Source organism: Juglans microcarpa x Juglans regia, chromosome 7S (assembly GCF_004785595.1).
Source record: "Juglans microcarpa x Juglans regia isolate MS1-56 chromosome 7S, Jm3101_v1.0, whole genome shotgun sequence".
NCBI classification, from domain to species: Eukaryota; Viridiplantae; Streptophyta; class Magnoliopsida; order Fagales; family Juglandaceae; genus Juglans; species Juglans microcarpa x Juglans regia.
In genome coordinates, this window is record NC_054607.1 from 16,016,548 (window position 1) to 16,025,609 (window position 9,062).

Consider the following 9,062-nt stretch of genomic DNA (forward strand, 5'->3'; position numbering starts at 1 on the left):
GAAATGCTTATTTCTTACAAAAATGATGAAGAGTCCTTAGATAATCTGATCGATGCGGTCTTCCAGGATATTGGCAGTTATTTAGAAAACTTATCCGAAATGACAAATCGAGCTATCTTGACATCAAAGAAAAATTATGTCGATGAGATAAATGCAATGCTCATTCAAATATTTCCTGATGAAGTTACACAATACTATAGTTTCGATGAAACAATTGATGCATCAGAACAATGCATTATGGAGGATTTTTTAAACACATTAATACCAAATAGACTTCCACCCCATGAATTGTTACTAAAAAAAATTGCCCTATCATGTTACTTAGAAATGTGAATCCTTCAAAAGGCCTATGCAATGGAACGCGCCTTATTTGCCACACCTTTGAACGAAATGTTATTAATGCTAAAAGTGCAGTTGGTCACCACAATGGGAAAAAAGTTTTCATACCAAGGATTCATTTCATACCAAATACAGACGACAATAGTGGTTTTCCATTCAAAAGAACAAAATTTCCCATCAGACTAGGCTTTGTGGTGACAATAAATAAGGCAAATTGGCAAACGTTAGATTTCGTTGATGTATACTTGACTCAACCTGTATTCTGTCATGGACAACTTTATGTGGCATTGTCAAGAGCCAAGACTTCTGCTTCAATAAAAATTCTTATAAGTCTAGTATCAACTAATGATTGTGAAGAAACTCAAACAAATAATTTTATTTACAGAGAATTAATAACACTGGCATATCCATCATGAACATCTGTGAGTAATCTAATTCCAATATGTGCCTTCTGAATGAATACAATTTATTTTTCTATTGTGTATCTTTCTCAACTTTCTATTTTTTAGTTTAATAAAATTGTTTTGTCTAAATTTAATTGTTCATACTAATATCTTTTTTTCTTCATGCATGCATAGCCTTCAACATGTGTCCATACATCAATCAAGGACATTACTCCAAATACAAGAAATTAGAAAATCACGATGATTGTGTTAGACAAATCTCCCAGACGTACTGCACAACATTCACCAGTAAAATATCAAAATCTAAAATTGGTAGACCCCGAGGTAATACATTCGCATCATTATCATACTTGGAAAAGTGGTAAATGTATTTTCTCCATTGACTGATGACCAAAACTTCAACAATTAGGAAGGAACAAAAACAAATGAAAAGATAGTGGGGTCCCGAGAAAACTTGAAAGGATAGTGGGAAATGTATTTTGTCCATGCCTTCTTTTTCCTTGTCTCTATCTCCACTTATGTCCCTCTGTGTCCAGTCCTATTACAGTTTTAGCATCTGTTTTGATTACTTAATAGCCCACTACTTAATGAACAACCATGGGGATGTTTTGGCCTGTTGATAGAAGGGATGGAGGACAGAGTCGTGTGTTGTGCTTTTTCAGTGTCTGCAGAGAGACTCAGGTGCCGAAGAGGAAGAAAGAAATTCTGTAGTGCACGGTGTTTGAGGGTTGTTTTTCTTTGTCTTCGCCGCTTGTATGCTTTTCTAAATCTTTTTGTAGTTTTACTTCTGCATCTTATTTAAAAAAAAAAAAAAAAATCTGCATGTTTGTTTTCTTTCTACATCTTCAACAACAACATATTTTTGCATCTTCGTTTCCGTTTTTCCCCTATACGAATGCATAAACAAACCCAACGCTAACCTAGTGGATTTCAGAATTTGTTGCTTCATTTCCTTCGTTTAAGGACTTGATTTAGCTGTGGGTTTTTGCTTTAGAGATAGAGAGAAAAAGGAAGGGGGGAGTGCCTGAAAGGGAGGTTTAAAGCTCCTTGACTATTTTATGATCTTTTGTAACTTTTTTCTCTCAAGGATGGCCGACATGTTGGAAGGCCCCACTTTTTTAAAATTTTTCGGAAAGGTTTTATATATATATATATAGGAAAATTCTTATTGCAGTTCCTAAATGGGGACTGCGTTGCAAGCTTAATGAAACCACTTCTCTTCATTTCATTTGTTTTGTTGTTTTACAACCCCCTCCCTGAGTTCTTACTTTGTCTAGTCTACCCGCTTTCAGTGTTTAGGGCAGTTGGGTTGTCGGGTCGGGAAAGGATGGTATTCGCAGGACCCTGAAGTGCGAAGGTCGGTGTTGTCTAATAACAAATTGGATAGAATGTTTAGATCTAATTCAACCATTAGTTCCAAGTCGACTATGCCATCTGACATAGTTAATGAAGAAGATTCCTCTTTCGAAGAGGCTATTTCAACTGCTTTGGAATCATGGAAGATTCCAAAATTTGATTTAAACTCCATTTATCGAACCTCTTGGGTTCAAACTACATTCAACACTGCTTTTTATTCTACTAAGAATGCTGAATCTCTAAGGATAAGTCCGAAGTTGATAAAGAAGAAGATAATTCATCTTTATCACCTACAACTTCAGATATGGCAGCTCCTATAGCTCCCGTTGCTCCTATTCATCATAGTTTAACTGTTTTAAACAAACCTTTTAAGTTTGATTTAGTTGCTCTTGTGAATGAATATAGTTCAAAAGAAAATCGTGATAAGCGTAAAGCATATCATGCAAAATTTTCTGATACTGAAAAGTTGCGTGTTAAGCGCAAATGGAAAGAAGAAATGAATAAGCTCCAAAAGCATATTCTCTTCTTCGATTTTGTTGAAAACTACTATATTTCTAAAAATGCTTTAAATGTTGTTAAAACTAATTTTACCAAGGAAGAAGGCAATATGGTAGTTCAAGCAAGCCATTTGCCTTTAGAGACAATACTTATTCCTTATAATGGATCTGAAGTAGCTGCTTCTCATTTCAAAATCTCTGAAACTATTTCCAGAGATCCTGAGAATGACAAAATTTTAAAAGAAACAAAGAAAGTTATTCACCAGAATAATTTTGTAAATCTTGCTTTTCATACTATTGGACAACAGTTAGATCAGATTGAAGTAAAGGTTGAAAAACCTATTTTCACTTCAAATCCTGTTTTTAAAAATGAAAATCCTATGGTTTTCCCTAAAGATCAGCCAGATAAGAATTTAAAAAAACCTGAAAAACCTTTGATCATTTTACCAGAAAGTCGGCCTAAAATCGATTTAAAAAATTCACACGCCAAGACACTTGATAAAATAGATCAAATGATAGCTGGCCTTAAGAAAGAACATCCTTCTACCAATGCTTTAACGAGCAATGAAAAAGAAGAAGTTCTAGTGGAAACCGCAGAAGAATCATCTGACAATGATTCATCTGGAGAAAAGGATATAGATTCACTTGAAAAGAATTTTCAAGATTTTGATTTCAAACCTAAAATTGCCAGATTCTCTTCAAAAGGACCTAAACCAATGAGTCTCACGAAGAACTAGTATTCCAGGCCTACTGCTCCTGATTTACAGTTTGAAGAAAAAGTTTTCCAAAACTAATCTTTTTACTCTGCTGACAAAGTTTACGAATGGAATATTGACGGACTATCTGAACAAGAAATGCTCAATACCATGAGTAAAATGTCTTTGGTTGGAAATGCTTATATTAACAATAATATCAGACAACCTGATATTGTTTTAATTTTAACCCAAGATTTTTCTAGCGTACTTCGCCATTGGTGGGATAAACAGTTTGTTTCAGAATGCCAGCATAACCAATGTCAGAGACATCTGTTTCAACAATTTTAAAAGAATCAGAAGTAGGGATACCAAGGCACGGAAGAGTTTTGACTTCTGCTTTGATTTTCCTTACTAGAGCAGTTTGAATTTCTAACCAAGGGGGAGGATTTTGTAGAAGCCTTTTAAAGAAACGTCAACACTGTTTTCTTATATCTTGGTAGAAATCAGCAATATAATATTGAGGGATCCTAAGAACCTTTACAATTGTTTTTTGTCAGTAATGACATTTGAAAATTTGTCAGCAAATTCAATGGCCCGTTGGATGGGTCTAATTTTACCTTTAGAAATATCATAACTAAGGAATCTAATCTTGGTTTGAAACAATTTGATCTTTTTCACAGAAACGACAAGGACCATTTAATCTAATGATGTCAAGAAACGAGTTCAAATGTTTCCAATGTTCATCAATAGATTTAGAAAAAATAAGGACATCATTAATGTAGACAATGGTGAAATGGGTGAACGAATTAAAAATGTCGTTCATGATATTTTGGAATTCACTAGGGGCATTTTTTAGACCAAAAGGCGTCACATTCCACTCATAGTGACCAAATGGGGCATTAAAGGTTGTCTTATACCTATCTGACTCAGCTATCTGAATTTGCCAGAATCCTAACTTTATGTCAAATTTGGAGAAGACAACAGTATTATTTAACCTATGAATCAAGTCATTTTTATTGAAAATAGGGTACCTAATCCACTCTAGGACTTTGTTCAGATGTTTGTAGTTGATAACTAGTCAAGGTGTACCTCTTTCAAGTTCAGCATTTTTCTGGACATAGAAGGCAGCACAGGACCAAGGAGACTTGCTATGTCTAATTATCCCTTTTTCAAGAAGATCTGCAATTTCGTTTTGGCAAAATTCTAAAGTCTGACTATTCATTTGAATAGGTCGGGCTTTAGTTGGAATATTTTTTTCATCAAAATCTTTGATATATGGAAGAGTAACTACATATTTTTTCCTATACCAAAAGGCATTGGGTAAATCAGAATAAACTTTGAAAACTAGTCATTTGTTAAAATCATCAATTTTTTAAATCAATAAATCAGTGGATAATTGCTCTGAAATCTTTCTGTATTTAATTTCTTGCTGGAGAAAATTCAAATGTTTAGTTTTTGCAGAAAGTAAAGATTTCAGCCCTTTATCCATGTCAATCTCAAAAACGAGAAGCAAATTTAAATTTAACCTTTTGACCAAAAGGGTCGGTAGTAATACCATCTTTCTCAGTAAAAACTGGATATAAAGAAGAAATAAAAGGAATCCCTAAAATCACTTTGTTAGACATATTTCTAACTAAAACAGAAGGGATTTTAAAACAAACGTTATCTTGGCAAACATGAGCATTATTAAGCTCATAATTGATCTTCATTTGAGATCCATTTGTCGAAAATAACTTTTCAGTGGATTTCTCAAAGTATTTGCTAGGGATTAATCCTTCTTAAATGCAATTCAAGTCTGAATCAGAATCAAACATAGCAACTACAGAGAATTAAAAATCTCGAAAAACAACTATAGTAACTTGTGAAAACCATTTAGGAGGAATAGTATAACGGATCAAACATATATGATTGTTACCAGTTTTGTCATTTTGACTGGAATCAGGTTCATTTGTTTACTCATTCCTTCAATAAATTTCTCCTTCCAATAAGGCTTCTGGCTATCATCCCGAAGCATTACCCTAGTAATGAAAACATCTTGGTACCATCTATAATCTGACATCTGATGACATCGAAGATTGTTCAACTGATCGCTGACACGATTAGTGATATTAGATGGTGTACCAATAAAATGTTTTAAAATAGTGTAAATCAAGGTGTTAACACCATCAGGATATGCCATCCCAATAGTATCATCAAAGATAGGTAACCATTCGTCATTACACTTTACAGCATTATGAATGGTTTCCTTTGTAGTATTTGTGAGATGTTTATCCCACCAATGGCGAAGTACGCCAGAAAAACCTTGGGTTAAAATTATAACAATATCAGGTTGTCTGATATTATTGTTAATATAAGCATTTGCAACCAAAGACATTTTACTCATGGTATTGAGGATTTCTTGTTCAGATAGTTCGTCAATATTTAATTCGTAAACTTTGTCAGCAGAGTAAAAAGATTAATTTTGAAAAATTTTTTCTTCAAACTGTAAATTAGGAAGAGTAGGCCTGGAATACCAATTCTTCGTAAGACTCATTGGTTTGGGTCCTTTTGAAGAGAATCTGGCAATTTCAGGTTTGAAATCAAAATCTTGAAAATTCTTTTCAAGTGAATCTATATCCTTTTCTCCAGATGAATCATTGTCAGATGATTCTTCTGAGGTTTCCACTAGAACTTCTTCTTTTTCATTGCTCGTTAAAACACTGGAAGAAGGATGTTCTTTCTTAAGGTCAGCTATCATTTGATCTATTTTATCAAGTGTCTTGGCCTGTGAACTCTTGAAATCAATTTTAGGTCGACTTTCTAGTAAAACGATCAAAGGTTTTTCAGGTTTTTTAAATTCTTATCTGGTTGATCATTAGGGAAAACCAGAGGATTTTCATTTTTAAAAAAGGATTTGAAGTGAAAATAGGTTTTTCAAGCTTTTCTTCAATTCGTTCTAACTGTTGTCCGATCGTATGAAGAGCAAGATTAACAAAATTATTCTGGTGAATAACTTTCTTCATTTCTTTTAAAATCTTGTCCTTCTCAGGATCTTTGGAAACAGTTTCAGGGATTTTGAAAGGAGAAGCAGCTACATCAGATTCCTTATAAGGAATAAGTACTATCTCTAAAGGCGGATGGCTTGCTTGAACTACCATCTTGCCTTCTTCCTTAACAAAATCAGTTTTAACAACATTTAAAGTATTTTTAGAAACATAGTAGTTTTCAACAAAATCGAAGAAGAGAATATGCTTTTGGAACTTATTCATTTCTTCTTTCCATTTGCGCTTGACATGCAACTTTTCAGTACCAGAAAATTTTGCATGATATGCTTTACGCTTATCACGATTTTCTGTTGAACTATATTCATTCACAAGAGCGACTAAATCAAACTTAAAAGGTTCGTTTAAAACAGTTAAACTATGATGAATAGGAGCAACAGGAGCTACAGGGGCTGCCATATCTGAAACTGTAGGTGATAAAGATGAATTATCTTCTTCTTTATCAGCTTCTTCCTTTACGGACTTATTCTTAGAGGATTCAGTATCCTTAGCAGAATAAAAAGTAGAAGTAACCTGGGAGGATGTAGATAATCCTATCAATTTTAAAACAGGCTGGGCTGTCTGTACTGAGTCTTCCAGAAATTGTTTGAGATTTCAGTCTCTTCGTACTGGATTTTCAGAAACAGAACCAGCAAGAGAAGATCTAGACCCGGCAAAAGAATTTCTTCTTAAGCTTGGAGTACTAGTCTGATCAAAACTAATTTTAATAGTTTCATCTAAATATTTCCAAATGTAATCAAGATTACATTCAGTGGGAATTTTTTTGATAATGGAAACTTCATGTTCTAAAGTCCATTCATTGAGAAGAGAAATATATTTCCAATAAACCACCTTTGGAACTTGAATATTGGCATCTGGGGTAGAACTCTAGATCAAAAAAGTCTTTCCTCTAGTTGATTTTGCAATGGCTTTTGGATTTAAATTCGTTTTTAACAGACGACAGTAAATCTGAAAAATAAGAGAAAGGGGTTTGCTTCCTTCTAGCATGTCATAACCCGAAGTTAAAATATTTAAAGTCAAAGCTTTAAGAACATTTTTATCATCCAAAGTAAGAGTTAAATTAGGAAAACAATCGAAATGAACTGGTCCTTCCGAAAGGGAGGATTGAATCATTCCAAGGATACTAGTTTCAAAGTTATTGAACCTAACATCTCGTAAACAGAATAGAACAGAAGCATTGATGCCTTTCCTAGTTAAAGGTTTGGCAGCAATTTGAACAGAATCAATATGCAAGTATTTGTAACCTCTTTTCAAAAAATCTTGGATATGTTCTTTTGAAAATAGGTAGCATTTTTCTTGAGATTTTGAAAGAGCATAGGTTTGTTCAACCGTTCTAACATTAAAAGCAGTGTTGAAAGTAGTTTGAACCCAAGAGGTTCGATAAATAGAGTTTAAATCAATCTTTAGAATCTTCCATGATTCCAAAGCAGGTGAAATAGCCTCTTCGAATGAGCAATCTTCTTCATTAACTATGTCAGGTGGCATAGTCGACCTGGAACTAATGGTTGAATTAGATCTAAACATTCTATTCATTTTGTTATTAGACAACACCGACCTTCGCACTTCAGGGTCTTGTGAATTCCATCCTTTTCCCGACCTGACAACCCAACTGCCCTAAACGCTCTCCAGCAAACGGGACTTACCAAGGTAATAGACCAGCGTTTTTGGTATCAGAGCCAATCTGGTATCTATTTGTTGCAATTACTTCTCTTCATTTCATTTGTTAGGTTGTTTTACAACCTCCACCCTGAGTTCTTACTTTGTCTGGTCTACCCCTTTTTGTCCGTCTAGTACCTTGGTAAGTCCCGTTTGCCGAAGAGCGTTTAGGGCAGTTTGGTTGTCGAGTCGGAAAAAGGATGGTATTCGCAGGACCCAGAAGTGCGAAGGTCGGTGTTGTCTAATAACAAAATGGATAGAATGTTTAGATCTAATTCAACCATTAGTAATGAAACACTATGTTTCATTATAGGGAAATTGAAATTTGCAACCCACGATGAAACAGCCCGCCTCCCAGATGAAATTGAAATGCCCCCTTGAGCATAGCTATGAAATTGCCCCCATACCCAGATGAAATCGCCCCTCGTGGGAGCTGTGCTTTGCATCAATGGTGTACAATGGAATGGGACTGAACACACAAAACAGAGGAACAAAACCCCATTCCGCAGCGCATGGGGATGAATAACATCAGTTGGTGGGAATGATGGGGAAGTTGACTTTGGCGATTTTGTCCGTTAAAGATGGTATTGAACACGTTTAACACATGTTGGGCCACTTCAATAATAGAAGCTCCTGCGAATATTCACCTTCGGCCTCGTGGAAACTTACAACTCTCCCATTCTTAATTTCTTCTCCACAGGTAAATGTGACTCCGTCAATGGTGGAGGTGGTTGTTCCATCGATGGTCGAGGAGATTGGGTTGTGGTGGTCAACAATAGTGAAGGAGATTGAGTTGTGGGGCGTGCGACAGAGAAAACAAAAATCTGCAATTTGTTTTGGCTTTAGGTTGTAAACGAAAGAAGGGTGCTATAGTCAATTCCAGCCTAATAATGGGAACAATTTGGTCATTTCATATACTGTAACTACAAAACAGTCCTCTTTAAAAGATTGTAAATAGCACTGCTTATATATATAACGCCGAGCTAGAGAAAGGAACCCCTCACCTAGTCATTGTCACTAATCCACCCGAAAGAAAGCGAACAAAGCGGAAACAAAGAGAAATAAGTTGAACTG

At 34.9% G+C, this 9,062-nt stretch overlaps 1 long non-coding RNA gene across 1 annotated transcript; it reads right to left on the bottom strand.

Moving 5' to 3' along the window:
• Positions 1-1,741: 1,741 nt before the first annotated feature.
• On the bottom strand, positions 1,742-8,391 carry LOC121240719. Its single transcript, XR_005935595.1, has 3 exons — positions 8,270-8,391; positions 3,208-3,217; positions 1,742-1,956 (listed from the first exon to the last, which is right to left on the bottom strand). It is a non-coding gene; the product is annotated as an uncharacterized LOC121240719 (long non-coding RNA).
• Positions 8,392-9,062: the final 671 nt, after the last annotated feature.